The sequence below is a fragment of the Bacillus rossius genome, chromosome 2, assembly GCF_032445375.1.
Source record: "Bacillus rossius redtenbacheri isolate Brsri chromosome 2, Brsri_v3, whole genome shotgun sequence".
NCBI classification, from domain to species: domain Eukaryota; kingdom Metazoa; phylum Arthropoda; class Insecta; order Phasmatodea; family Bacillidae; genus Bacillus; species Bacillus rossius.
The window spans coordinates 87,685,546-87,701,813 of NC_086331.1; the positions used below are offsets into that span (position 1 = coordinate 87,685,546).

The 16,268-nt window shown below is 32.2% G+C and overlaps 1 protein-coding gene across 6 annotated transcripts in view; it reads right to left on the reverse strand.

Annotated features, from left to right (window-relative positions):
- Nucleotides 1–16,268, reverse strand: part of LOC134529436 (nuclear receptor corepressor 2) — a 407,697-nt gene that overhangs the window by 344,503 nt on the left and 46,926 nt on the right. For all 6 annotated transcript variants that reach the window (XM_063363527.1, XM_063363531.1, XM_063363526.1 and 3 more), the window contains exons 2-3: nt 14,504–14,588; nt 13,258–13,340 (exon numbers count right to left, since the gene is read on the reverse strand). The gene's annotated coding sequence lies outside the window, so the exon portion shown is untranslated. The remainder of the gene's footprint in view (nt 1–13,257; nt 13,341–14,503; nt 14,589–16,268) is intronic.

Here is a 16,268-nt window from a genome sequence, read left to right on the forward strand (position 1 = left end):
ATTTTAAAACCAAACAGCAACCTTTCATTAGATCTTTTACAAGTGGTTTAACTTAAATAAAAACCCAAGTTAACAATTTAACAAAAATATTACCACTTTGTATAATATCCCCAAACAAATAGCCTGTTGAGCTGATCTTAACTCCAAGAACGATCATAATCCCAACTTATAAACAAATATAAAAGTATTTTAATAAATTATACAAACTACAAATATCTTTACAAAATATCTTTAAAAAAAATTAAATCACTGTTTGTAACAGGCTAATACACTAAACTAAGGTGATAAGTTTTAAAATGCTCAACTCATAATCATAAAATAAACAATTTAAAAATGTCACTCTCTTATAGACCCAATGGTACACTACCAGAGAAATTGAGTAACTTGGATGGGGTAAGATAAAGGATAATAATGTTAGTAAATCTCTCACAGTTACAATTTTAGAACATGCAGGGTTTGTCCGTAAAGTAATGAGATTAGCCCCTCCAAGGAGCTCCAGTCGCCCGGAGGGCAGTGCCCGGCAGGAGGATTTGTGATGGGGGGGTCTTAACTAACCAACATACCTGGTGGTAGTCACATCTGAGCTCTGACGCAGTGATAATCACACATGGTGCACAAACTGTATTTGAGTTTATTGTCATGGTAGAAAACCTCCAAAATGGAGCATTCATTGGAGCAGTGCTACGCGATTAAATTTTGCTTTTCCTTGGGCAAAGCCAAGATGCTTGCCTTGGTTAAGCAGTCTTACAAAGATGACACCTGTTGATGTTTCCTGCACGATGGTGGAGCAGTTATAAAGTGAACCGGACTTTCTAGACGACGTAATAACAAGTGATGAATCACGGGTGTTCCAGTACGACCCCGAAACCAAGCGCCAAAGTTCGGAGTGGCACACCTCGAACTCCCTGCGCCCCAAGAAAGCGAGAATGTTGAAGTTCAAGGTAAAGACAATGTTCATTGTCTTTTTTGACAAAGGTGGGATGGCCCACTAAGAATTTGTACCTCTGGGACAAACCATCAACACCGTTTTCTACAAAGAAGTCCTTCCGCACCTGCACAGAGCCGTCAAATAGAAACGACTGGAGATGGTAGATTGTTGGAAACCACCACGACAACACTCCAGCCCATACTGCCTTTGTTGTAAGCGCCTATCTGGCCCGGATAGGGGTTTCAACCTTGTCACAGCCACCTTACAGCCCAGATGTAAGCCCGCCAGACTTTTTTCTGTTCCCAAAACTCAAGAGAATCATGAAAGATCTCAATTTCGAAGATGTTCCTGCCATCCAATGCGCTATCACAGAGTCTATGAAAGGGGTTACGGCAGCTGACTTCCAGGGAGCCTTTTCAGTGTGGGAATCATGTTGGCAACAATATATTGATGCCCAAGGAGACTATTTTGAAGAATTTTGACAATATGTACAGATCGGATCAATAAATTCATTTTACCAGACCTAGTCTCATTACTTTACGGACAAACCCTGTATTCACTATACTTTTCTGCTAACACACAAGAATATTCATTTATGCAAATTTGTGCAGATGGTTAGCTGGAAATTTAAAAGTTGGCATTACATTTATATATATTTGGAAGCACTATTATTAGCATGATTGTTACATAACAAATATTAAAACATTATGCATCTTCACTTTGAACTAAAATATGCTGCTTCATCAAGACCCACAAAAAAATCCATAACAGCAGTGCTTCAAAAGCCTGGGGATGGAGCTACAGCAAAGTGCCTTGTTATATTTCATTGTAGCTGCTACGAAAATAAAATGCTTGCCTTGAGCCTGGCAACTATTAAGGCTAAGATCCTGAGTTTCTCGCGAGCGGGCAGACACGCGTAGTTATCTTTGTCCTCAACAGAGCGCATTAGCAGTACTGTTGAACGATGTAGCGACGCGCGGAAAAAGGAGGGGGGTGGGCAAGAGGACGCTGTTCTCAGAATTCTTATCGCCCAGCGGGGTGTCATGTTTACGACCGGTCTGGGAGAGGGGGGTGGGGAAGGGTGTACTCTTCCTCGGCTAGCATTAGATTTCCAATCCCTTTGCCTATCTGTCCCTTTCCCATACACCCATCCAAGACTACTCGATCCTCAACAAAGCGCAAGAGAATAAATATTACTATTTTTGGTACATTTCAGTTAGAAACCCGTACGTAACCGAGTGCAACCCAAGGTAATTATAATAAATATTAATTTGGTGCACTACACATATACGATATACAAATTGTATGTTTTACTGCGGTGATTATGTGGCCAAAACTATCAAGATTTGGTCTCTTTTCCAAGAACGCTCGTTCACAACTAACCGCTACATTCAAATAAGTTGGCCAGTAATGTAGTTTTCCTGCCCCCGTAAAAAATATAATAATAATTTTTAACTGTGTACTACAAAGGTTTTGCGCTCCTACAAATTTTATTTCTTTACACATTTTGTCACAGGTGTGTGCGTATGTGTATTACACAAGCAGTTGAACGTTGACCATCTAATAGCATGACGTTATGTTGCAAAGCGGTATTATTTGCTATATTTGATATCTCATTAGGACTGTATTTTTCTTTGCAACTATATATACAGGTGAACTTCTTATACTATCGGAGAATATTTTGTAGCTGAATATCTGTCTTCAAAATATTGCAGGTTATTGCATTAATTTTAGTGTTTTAAATGTATTATGTTTTTAAGCATGTATATACATGAGGCTAGAGCTAGAAAAATGTTTGGTTTCCGTTTTTAGCTGACCTGCAGCTTATGGCTTTTGATTACACTTCCTTTTTTTATATGTGATGTTTAAAAACGATGTTATTTGTAAATGTCCTGGCATTCGTACTTCTTGTAAAAAAATATAATCATATTTTCGAAAAATACATATTTTCGAAAAATAAGCTATCATTTAGTAATTTATTATTGCAATATAAATACGTGGTATGCCAGTCGCGTCTGGCGAAATGAGGAGCTCCTTCACGCTATCCCTACTGGTGACGTCAAGCATCACTGGTAGTTCGTCTTTTATGTATGAACTGGAAGTCAAAGAGGCTCGAAATAAACATCAGTTGTAACTAATAATGATTTAATTCTGAAAGGGCCACATACACGAAGAATCGCCTTCTCTACGCAATCAAACGTGTTGGAAGTAAAATATCTAAGGAGTAGGCTACACGTCATAGGTTGTATAAGAATATTTCGGAGGGAGCTAACCAAAGGATATTTTATCGTGCATACAGATAAAGTGATATTTTAAGAGTAGTAATCCCCCCCCCCCCCAACAGCACCCACAAACTGACGGATTTATTGACACATCCGTACATAAAAAAACACTGCTCCAGAATCTGCACCTGAATCGTCTTAGTGGGGAAAAGGTGTACATAAATTACGATCACTGACTGAGGTTATACAGAAGGTAATCAACCAGAGTAAGTGATTAGGCGCAAGGAATACTAATCCAATAAATATGCCATTGATATAATTTAATGATAATTTTTACTCACGTTTTAGAATTTGATATTGCTGAATAGCAAATTTACATTTTAAAATATTGTAACAATGAAAAATTGCGAACCAATAAATATTTTTTGCTGAGTGTATAATTTGATTATGTCTTAAGACAAATAGAAACTAGATATTATGAGTACAAAATATTTGTAAGTAATAAAAATTTACATAATAAAATACTTACATTAATACAAAATACAAATATTTTTCTTAGATATACAAGTATAACTTCAATTCATTTTCGGCCAACGAACATAAAGTTATGCTTTGGGCCCTGATAATAAATAATACCTACATAATTACATTTTCACTTTTCACCAAAAGTACATGAGGTACAAAAGTCAACAAACCTTAAAACACAATAAAAATATACCCGGTATACATTATATTTTAATACAAACACCAATACAATACTAATTTTAACTGAACATTTTTTGGAGGTATGCATAATTTTATTAAAATTAATCAGAAAGTAATGCAATTACATGTTTACAACCTTGCGTACATCACTTGCCTTTGACGAATCCGGATATGTTCAATGTTTAGCCAGCCGAAAAGGATGTTTGGATTTTATTTTTAAACACATGTGAAATTAGTCCTTTCTTTTACCTAACACTTCATCGCTGTCACGTGAATTTAAGGCATCTTACATTATTATTGTACTTTTGTTTTGTAGTAACGATCGGTAGGCTAAATATATACATGTGTTTGTTGAAACTTCGTTTTAAACATCCATAAATTAATTTTGTCAATTTATTTATTGATACCAGTAAAATACAAAATAAATGATATTTATTTTACGACCTCTTAAATTATTTAAATGATATATAAAATATGACCAAATTTTTTTCAAATGAAGACGTATTTTCAACTGGAAGTACGCGAGAATTACACAGATTCATTTACTTGCGTATTGCATAGCATACTTCACGTCCATTTCTGACAGCCTTGCGAAGTCACTTCCAAAGTATCTACAAGTATATTCTTCAGGCGAATTCTGACACGGCATTATAATCTTCCATTATATCTAGCAGACGTGTTCTTACATTTGCTTGGAGTTTTCAATTATTTTTTTTAAATAATAAAGGCAATTTTAAAGTTTAACTCCATTTCAGAAACACTTACGCAGTATATTTGGTGGTTCTCTGTAGTGGGTTGGAATTTTTATAGGCCAGTGTGTGAGCGAGTGAATTACTTTTTGCATATTCGAGCAATTCAAAACTTAGGCAATAAAGTTTAATTATAACAATTTCACGTAAGCTAGAAAGCTCAAAGGCTGGTAAAACAATATAATTTTATTTCATATAATTCTAGATCAATTTCATCTAAGTATAACACACTCATTTAAACACATTTTATATACATAATAATTTTACTTCAGCAAGGTCTTCGGTTTCTTGTAACACAAATAAAATTACCTAAAAAAATTACTGGACATACTTACAAAAGTTTTTAGATTGTAATATTTGCCAAATAATTTAAATAAATATAACTGAAAATGTAAGAACACAATATAAAGGTCTTTAAAATTGTATTTTGGAAAATTACCTGAATGTTTATTTGCTAAAACTCCTCATTTCACTTGTTCAAAAGTATTTACATGTATACATATGCGTGCGTGTATGCGCGCACTTGGAACTTATGTTTCTTTGATCATTTATAGTTGCAAATAATGTAGCGGAAGTTAAATTGAAAAATATATAATTCTTTCTGGCCAATATTTGTTTACAAACATAATTTTACATGACCCCAGAAGAAAAATTAAAAAAAGAATCGCCACTGCTTTGTAATTGTGTTTCTAACGAACTTGTGTAACTAACGAAAATGTTTAACTGCTCAAGGTTAGTGATACAATAAATGCTTGGGTAGTGAAAAATCTATTGTTAAAAACCAAAGGTAATTTTAAACGACTTTTAGTTAACCATTGTTCAACGACAGCATCGAGAGATTGGCCCTTATTTTTGTATCGTTATATACATAACTAAATCATTACGGGAGGAAGTTGCCATAGGCGGCTGGTCCTTCAGTTACTATTTTTTTTAAACATCTCTATAGAGTTGCAATAGTAACTATTAATATTTTGATCATAACTCATTTATGTAACATTACACCCAGAGGTACAGCCCATTCTACCAGAGCTTAAGTCTAGGTACAAATATAATTAAAGAAACACAATTAAATAAATATAACTAAAGAAATATAATTAAATAAATTTATAGAAAATCATTGTCATTTTGCAAATATTTTTTTTAACAATAATTGAAATATTCTAATAAAATCTTAAACATTATTTATTTGTCTTGAATGTACGATTCTTGAATAGAAGTATAAATAATAATTTAATAATTTAAATTGATTTTGGAAGTTATATTATATGAAACCATTTTGCTATTATTGTAATACACCGTGATTGCAGGATTCATTCATGTGTTAAGGTAAAGAGTCATATCAAAATACATAATGAAGTCACTAAGATAATATGTGAAATAATGTTGTAATAAAATGTAATGTGCGACGTTCACGCAGATGCCCGTAAACGAAACAGGTTAGATATTATAATCATATTTAGCACTTTAGTATTTCCAAAATAAGTTTTTTTTTTAAGACGCCCAACTATTATAATAAATCTCTATCTACTAAAACAATTCAGTAATTGTAGTTAGATGATTTTAAATAAATAATATTCTATGAATAAATTTGTCACAAGTGAAGCATATTAATAATAATTTACATCACTGAAAAGCTGACAAATATATCTATAGAAATTGTCGACAACGTGAGACGGTTTTCAATTCATTGATTACTATTGCTGATACTAGTGTTGTGTTTTGACCGTTTCGAAGCGATAATATTCCCGCCTGAACTCCTGCGATATTAGAGCCATCTAGTGAGTAAACTCGGAACTAATCGGAGCTCTAGCGGCAAACTGTTGAACTCGTTCCTTTCATCAGCGGCAAGTGACAGTTAAATCACAGTATTTAATACTCAGATTATTTAAATTCTGTACGTTGTATTAAAAAAATTACTGGACAGAATTGTTCATTGTACCTCCTTTAAGTTGTGTGCAAAGTAACAGCCGTGTACCGTTAAAATATATACCTAATATTTAGTTTTGAAAATTTCAAAATTAAAATTAAATAAGAAAGCATTTTTTGAAAAAAATTTTATCGTCATATTTACAAAATTCAAAGTTTTATTTACAATTCTGTCTAGTATGTATTTTTTATCTACTACGATATTCATGGGAGAAATAATTTTCTTGGAGGCTGCAAAACTAAGGATCTTAGCCTTAAGCATTAGACATTCCTTAGATAAATTTTTAGGACACTAAATTGTTTTAAAAATTTCTCTCCCAGGAATTAACAGAAAAAGAAACAAAAACATGAAAAAAAAATGCTCAAATTAGTGATCCATGATCTTCCAGTGTTATTAGGTAGCCACAGCTGTTGCACCTTGCCATAAAGAGATTAGAATAGTTGATTAAATAATCACTGAAGGCTGTTATTCACATGCAATGTTGGGTTATTAATTATCCAACATTTAATAGCATTATTTTTACCTAAGAAAATTTCTAAGGATGTTCAAGTATACAGAGTGAGACTGAATCTAACAAAAAAACCTTGGCTGCAAGTTTATCACGACAAAATAATTTGAAAAACTATAAACAACATTGAGTTAAATAAAGTGCTTCCCAAGTCTGGTAAACGTCTTTTGGTACACTTGAGCATCTGGATTATGTTTAACTGAAAAAAGTTCTACAACCACCTTCAATTTTGGGGCTGTAAAAAAATATTTCATTGAAATAACTGGGTGTAACACATTTATTTTCCACATATTGTTGTTACGTGTTACTACCCCCTATCATTTTAGTAGAATAATTTTTCTCCAGCCACAACAATTTGCAATGATTGTAAAACTTCATTCAAATAAACACTATCCACATGCTCAGTGTTCCATTATAAATAATTTCTCTATTTTACAACGAAACTGTTGATCAGCTCCAACTTAAAGATGTATACCAGACTTGGAAAACACTTTAGGCCAAAAGTCGTACAAAGGTTTCAACTTATTTTGTCATGATGAACCTGCAGCCAAAGTTTATGGGACAAATTCAGACTCATTCTGTACAAACAGTACATTTTTAATTTTTTAGCAAATTTTTAGCCAGAGATATTATAAACATTATCTGCTAATGTAAAAATTCAGGCAAATAAATACTCATTTTAATTTTTGCCAAACTAATTATGTCATTGCCACTCACTCAAAGTTCATTTTCTGGGTTTTCACAACTGGGCAACCATAAAAATGCTTTTATAATCTACTTTCTTGAATATTTCTTCAAACAAATCTTAAATTAGCAAAAAAATCCAACATGGCATGCAAAGTCGAGCCTTAAGGTTCAGTCTCGACACAAGAGTTGGTTGTTCAATTTCTTGCCATTACTAATAATTATGAGTTTTTACTGTGGATTCATTCCCACAGCTTTTTGCATTTGTTACTGGGGCACAAATTTTTTCACTACATACTCAATCAACCTTATTTTCAAGCTATAAAAGGTTACACAAGTGATCATAATTATAAACACCTGAGTGCCTTTTTAAAGCAATTAGATTATAATTAGTAACTATATGTTAGGAAATTTTTTAGAAGAAACACAAATGAAAGAGAGCAATCATGATAAATTTCCAGGAAAAGTTCTCAAATAATAGAAAGGACAGAAAAAAATAATTTAATAACTAACATGGAGTATTAAACAGAGCATTAAATGAAACTACAGTGTAAACTCTTTATAACATCACTCGATTTAAAGACAAACTCCTTCAAACATCAAAATTGCTTGACTTTGGTTGGTTTACCTTGTTTTCTATACAATAATACACTCTATATAGCGTCAAGCTCACTCTATTTAACGACAACAATACAGCATTATAAATCATTAAGCAGTACTTTCTAAGTTGCCGAAGTTGATACGAACTGCAGCTGTTTTAAGTTCTTTTGTTTTCTGTTTTGTTGTTGTACTATCTAGCACGTGTTTACTTCGACTGACGTACTGGAGATTTTAAGAAATTTTGTCTTTTGTTTTTGTATGATGAACTTGCACATGTTTACCTCGGTCACTAGACTTTTGTCAAGTTGTTACACGTTATCATTATCGCAGTTGCTTACAGACTTTCGAACTGTAAACATGGCGAGTAAACGAAAATCTTTGTGTATTGACGAAAAAATTTGATTAATACGCTCAATAGAGGCGGGGGAAAAGATCAGTGATGTTGGAAGACACTTTGGATTTAGCTGCTCTACCGTGTCTACAATATGGAACAACAAAGAAAAATTCTGCAAGCAGAGGATGGAAAATCTGCTAACAAATTAAAGAAACCTCAATACGAAGATCTGGATCAAGCGATGCTATCATGGGTTTATAGGCATGTAAAATGTGTACTATATTAGTAAATACATATTATTATAGAATAGTAAAATGATATATTTTATTTCTCTGCATTTAACGACCACTCTCTATAACGCCGAAAAATGCTCAGTCCGTTAAGTGTCGTTATATAGAGTTTACACTGTATTAGTAAAAGCAGAAGCAGTGAATATTAGGTTAAAGTTTTATATTTAGAAATGAAAAATTAAGCATATTAACTACAGAAATGGCATTCCAGTGACATGCTTACATCAGAGTTAAGGCACCCAACAAGTAAATATTATTTTAAATACTCAAGGGTCATCCCATGTTAAGTGATCCAGAAAATAAATAATTCGTTGATTGACCATTTTATAATCAAATGATTTTTTTTGTTTGTTTATTCCTATATGATTAGATAGTCCTAAAATACTAATTTTAATCAAAAAATTAAAACAAAAAATATTTGACACCTTATATCTTTGTTGCAACAAAGTTTAAAAATCTGAATTTTTACAGATAAACCCTCTATAGTGTATTATATTGCTGTAAAGATTTGATCTTTAAGATTTATCTACAATTCAAGTTAAAGGAACTAAAAACCTAATAAAAAAATAATAAAAAAACTGCTGGAAATGATGGAGCAATGAATTGACTATTATCATTAATAAATTATAATATGATCTAAAGTAATTTTTATAGTTAAATTTACAATTCAAATTAAGGAACCTGTACAGGCAGTCGTCATCGCACCAGTAGTTGTCACTTATAAAAAAAAAATCATATTAGTGCAGGAATGGAAATTCTCGTGAGTCAAACATATTAAAATTCAGAGCAACAGTAGTTTGGGTTTGTCAACATAAAGATTTTCGGAACACACCCGATTACAGAAAGTGAATTCCCACATCTAAAAAATTGTGTACCATACTCTAAGAAGTGAAATACAGTAGAACCCTGTTATAATGTTTTTCAAGGGAGCACAAGAAAAAAACATTATAAGCAGGAAAACGTTATGAAAATTAAGTTCAGAAAACTTGTTGTGGTAAATTACATGAACTAATAATTATTGAATAATAGTTGTTACCCATTTATTAAGAATAATATCTTTATTTTAATTTAATTTCCAAGTATTATTGTATTTTTACTAAGCAAGAGTTGGTACTTGTTTAGATTTTATTTAATTACTATTGTGAATTTTTAATCATTAAGTAATAAGTGCAAATTGTCACAGTTTCTGAATGTTGATGTACTGTTAAATATTTTTATGTTTGTCTAGTGTTTTACATGTGTTATGAAAAATTTTTACTTATTACTGCTGTACATTTTTTTCCCAAAGGTATATGTAAGTGTTGGCAAAATGTATATTTGTTTCAACTTTATTTGTTTAGACTGTACTCATGTATAGGTAAGTTGTGCATGTGTAATATGATTATAATTAATGTTTATGTTTTATATATTTTTATTACAAAAATGTTACTAATATTCCTTTTTAAAGTTTGAGTTATTTAAAATAAAATGTTTAAACCAAAACAGTACTAAATTATAATTACAAACCCCTGATTGCAATCTATAGGTGCCGAAATTGTGCATGACTACTGACACAAAATGTGATGAGCACTGGTAAATACAAAAAATTGCATGACTACTGACTAAAAATAAAACTTTTTTCAAAATTAGATATATAATGAAATAATTTGTCTTAATCTAAAAGTGGTTGATACCATTGTTGAGGAATGTTTGATGTTAAACACATACAAATGAAAAGCACTAATACATCAATAAGGTTAGGTTGGCAATTTTTTTTAAATTGTTCTTAGCATCATGACTATTGGTGCACTTACCTTAATGCAAACTATCACTTTAATTTTTATGGTATACATATTTTCAATAAATGCACCATCTAGTATTGGCATACTGCCAATGATTTTGCTATGTGATACTTCGGAACACAATACAGCTACAATCATTTTTTGCTTTTAGCAGTACAGTAGAACCTCACATATCCGACCATGACGGGACCGGGCCATGGTCGGAACGGCCAAAAGGTCGGATATCCGTAGGAGCAAAAAAAAAACGCCTTTCCCAGCTATACAGTATGTACAGTAATACAACTTTATTTGTAAAAATGTTGCTGTATAAGCTTACATTTCAAACATTTACTTTGTTAAATTATAAATGAGACGATAAATACAATGTAAGCATACCTTATTTAAAGAATTCAGTAATGTATTTTTGTTTCAGTTTTGCCAAATCTTGATTTTGCAGAAGTGTCCCTCCATTTTTTCTACCCACAATACATTACGTTACGTTTAAAAAAAAAACACAGAACAGTACAAGATTATAGTAGGAGCACATTCTGCACCAACAATCACGGCTGAACTGACAGTTTGCGACACGAAGACATGTAGATGCGTCACTTTTTCAAGTCTGAACAGGCTCGCCAACCACGGAGACTAGGTCGGATATCCGGAGGAGTCGGTTGTGGGAAGGTCGGATATGAGGGGTTCTACTGTATTTGGTAAATCACATCAAAAGAAATCATCAGAATATTAAAAAGGTAATTTATTTTTCTGATGCGAGTTAATGGTCAATATTACAAAAAAAATGTTCACTAACTTATGTCACCATATAACAGATTTTCATTTGGTAGCTGAGTGGCATTTTTTTTGCTTCATGTCATAGTAAATTCACCTGTGATAGTATAGGTGGTACCACAAAACGAGAGGTTACCAAAGCAAGTCTCCAGCAACCGTACACTAATCAAATATTTACACCACCAGAAATGCTTGAATTTTGTCAAGAACATTTAAAAGGAATCACCTTCACTTAAATATAATATAAAAAAATCATTCAATATCACAACAGTAAACTTCTTGACAAATTTGAAAACTCTGTGACGATTACTGGTACAAGGAGTTTCCATGGTTCTGTTCCTATGTCACTGTCAGAGAGTAACCTGAAATGCTTCATTACTTCACAAGCCACAGAATATTAAATTAATTCCACTACAAAAGCTGAACAAATAACTTTTCAAACAAGAGATTCTAACACATGTGTACATATTATGTTCAATGGTAGCTGGCAGTTTATCATTCTGCCGTACCACAGACAGCTTTACAAAAAAAAAGAGAAGGACCAGATTTGGGTACCCATGTAAAATGTTTTAAGGAAGCTAGTGCCTTAGAACTTACAAAGACACTGGAAGGACACACAAGATTTCCCTAAAACTAAGAAATATGAAAACGTTTTAATGAATACAAATCAAGGTAGAGTAATAAACATGATTCAAGTGTTATATTATATTAATACTTGTATGATATATATTGTATGATATAATATATATGTTGTAAATAATTAACAATACTTTTACTTGGAAGTTTTAAAAATTTTTAACAATGGTGTCCACTGTAAAAACTGTGTTACAAAATAGTGAATAAAGAAGCATCCGTATACTACTGTGGAACCTGAAGTGACCGTGAAATATATTAAAATTATTCAAGTTACTAAACAATTAAAGCATGCACAAGCTATTCTTCATGTAAAAAAGGTATGTTTAAATGTAAGAGGTAATGGTAGTTGAGATCATATTATAATTTTTTAATGATAAGAATAATACATAGTTACATCAATGCTCCTTCATTATCGGCAAAAACAAATACTTTCTTATGGGGGTTTTAGGTCCTGTAACATGACTTATAGATAAATCTAAAAAAATGAAATCTTTACAGCAGTGCAATACACTATGGAAGGTTTATCAGTAAAAATGTAAGATTTTTGAACTTTGTTCCTACAAAGATATATGATGTCAAAAAATTTTTTTTATTTTCAGATTTTAAAAGCCTGTAACTCTTAAAAGAAGCAAATCTCTGGGTTCCAATTTTTTTTTTAATGCAATACATTAAGATATGTACACATCCCTAAAAAAGTATTTTTGAGAATAGATTTCTCTTGCAAATGATATGCCTTCACAAATTGAAAATTTGTCATTTTTAAAGTCTAAATTTAGGTTGATTTTTGCTATTTGCGATACAATTTTTCTTAAATGTATACTAGAGATAATAAAGGCTGTATCTTTCTGAAAAAACTAGTTTTGGTTTCATCAACATTGGGTTCACCAGTTCAGAGTAATACATGTTAACACAAACCCTCACAAAAGCAAATATCAGCATGTTTTGTAAAACAAAAATGGCTGCCATCTGAATTCAGAAAAAGATAAAAATTTAAAATTTGTCTTTTTGGATTTTCTAATCATGTAGGAATAAAAAAAATTATTTCATTATAAAATGGTCTAGCAACCATCTGTGAAGTGAATCACTTGACATGGGACAACCCTCAAGTTCAATTCATATCTGACTCACCCGCATTTCTCCTCTTTCTCTTGAACAATAGAACTGTAGTCTCAATGAAAAAAGCAGATGTAACCTACAGCAAAATATATGACCTAAAAACAAACAATAACATGCTTACTATTCAGAAAACACTAATCATAAATCAATATAAAAATGGAGTGTAACATACAAAACTACCAAACAAGCACAAATCCATGTATAAAAACTTGTATGTGGCATGCTACGACCTATCACATCTTTTAACACAAAAACTATTTTAACTTAATAAAATCAGAAATATTCATGACATCTGAGAAAACATATGCCTGACCATGGAGGTGGTAGAGACAGAAGATGGCTTGCTTAGGAACAGCTGAAACCAACTGGAGGTAGCCAATTATGTTATGATTTCAATTGAATGTCTGCCATTTTAATGAGATGAAAACATTGTAGTTATCAACTTGCTAACTTAAACCCAATTTGTAAGTATAGAAAGAAATTTAGCGAAATTTACAGGAGTACTGAGACACAAGATGATATAATCAATTTAATCTGTATTTACACTGATTACTAAGGTAATGCAATGTCACTGTTCATTTGTTGTTCGTTTTTGAATGGACCTGTTGGGGTACCAGGGTCAACTAGTCTATAGAAAAATATCCATTCATTAATACTTCTAAAAAAAATATTTCAAATATATGGTGCTGATGGTGGTGCTTTGTTTTCAGCAAGTCAAAAATGTTAAGAATATGTCATTCCTGTGTGTTCCTTGAATTTGTATAAAAAAATGCTTACTTTTTCAATGAGCTAAATTGAAACTTATACAAATTCTTAATTGTCAAGGAGTTTATTTCTATTAGTGTCGGCCAAGCGAAAAGGCTGGCCCACGTAATTATTTATATTTGCAACATGTATGCAATTCTTACAGACCACAGATAATTTTAACAGTGTTGATAAATTCAACAATGGTAATTAACATGCAGGCTGTATTGAAGGTGATGACCATTTTGGCTGGCTTGTAAAGGTATTGCTTGCATAGAGAGCATCAGAAAATAAATTTAATAAACCAAATTTATAGTTTAAATGTTAAGTGCATATTCAAGTGTTTTTTACATTTAATTTAGCTTTTTTTTTAGAATTTAAAATTTTTAGAGTCCAAAATAACTGATTAGAATATGTCCTAATTGTGTGAATATTTTGAGAACTTTTTATGACCATCTTGTTTAATTAACTAATTTTATGACATCTTAAAACGAAGCAAAGCAGAGTAGCTTACCTGTAGTATAAACATCACTCAGGTCCTTGGCCTCTGCTGCGGCCATGAAATCTCCAACAGGAAACTGGTTGTCACATGGTGGCACCTAGCCACAAAAACAATCATTACCAACATTAATCCCTTAAGGTTTTTTGCTAGTAAATGTTAGTAAAATTGTTAATAGCTTAAGTAACACCTATTTCCAGAATACTGCTGAACTTGGTTTAAACACTATACAATACATCAATGAAGAAACAAATTTTTTTCCTTTCAGGATCCTAGGATAATTACACTGGTGTGATTAGGAAAAGGAGGATGGGTAAAAGGGACATTTCTATAAATGGAAAAAACTTTTTCAAAATCCCCACAACTCAACAATTTTATTAACAAATAGGGCTGGGTACATCTGTTTAACACCAGAAACCATGAAAGCAAGAATTTACTACCCAGTGGACCAAATGAAATAAGGTTAACGTTCCATGAAAATCACAGTCATTAGAGATGATGCAAGGTGAAGAGAGGTTAATGGAGCATTGATAGAATGAATGGGTGGGGGAAACAGGAGTAGCCCAGATAACTAAACGGTGCACTGCAACATCTGCCATGTTTCCAACATGTGAGAAATCAGTTTTCAACCTTGCCGGAATCAAACCCAGATCACAGTTGTGGGAGACAAGTGATCTGACCAATCAACCAAAATAACCCCATTGAGGAGAAGGGGTGAGGGAAATGTGTTAAAATGCAATAATAACTAGTTCAAAACATTTGAGACTATTTTATGTAATGCTAGGGATATGATTACAAACTTAATTTTTTCTCCCCAAATAAGACTAGCAAAATATATAGTGTACCTTAGTAAAACCTATCAAGCAATTTTAAGTACTATAAGATTTCTTGAAAAAACTTCAATTATGAAAATTAACATTTTTAGATCAATTTGAAAAAAAGACTATCACAGCCCTATGTCATTCTATCAATAAGAATTTGTTTTACCAAAATTTCTACTGATCCTTTCAGAGGTACCTCCTAGCCCAAAAAAGAATGAGCCTGCCCCCTCTCCATGACCAACCAGGCATATCTGCGTTAATTACAAACAGACAAACATTACCCTATGTGAGTCATTTTCTAACAGTCTGGTTACTTTGATGTCAAATTACTCAAGGCACAAATTTAAAAAAAAACTGTTAAATGGTTCAAATCATTACTGGGCCTGCCTGGTCAAGAGTATATTTGTGATAGTGAGGCAGGATAAGTGAGATGCTTGCTTGTGTTTCTAGCGTGGTATTGCCTCTAAGCACAAGGCTCTGAACTAGTGTGCAGTGCTTATTACAACTATGAGGTTTCAGCAGTGACCATGACATTATATGATAAAGAAATGAAGATAAAGGTGTAATGCCATCCCTTGAGTGGATTAAGAATTTGCATCAGGTGTTTCATGGCTAAAAACTGATCTAAAAACACAAGTATTAGCCATTTAAACGGTCTTAAAAATAAAGTTTAAAAATGAAATATGGAAACAGAACTGCTCATCCGCACTCATCATATTCTTATATGTTATTATGTAAACTGACTCCACTGTATTTTTCAAATCCTATGGTTTTTAACCAACTCTGCTTACTATGTGTGTTCCTGGGAAGGCAGGGCCATTAATGAATGAGTTACTTAAAATAAATTTTTTGGTTGAATGACCTCATCTGGTATATATAATCCAGTAATAATTTTTGGAAGTACCGCTGGTGCCTATTAAAAAATTTATGGCTAATTTAAAGCATAATAGTCTCTGTTG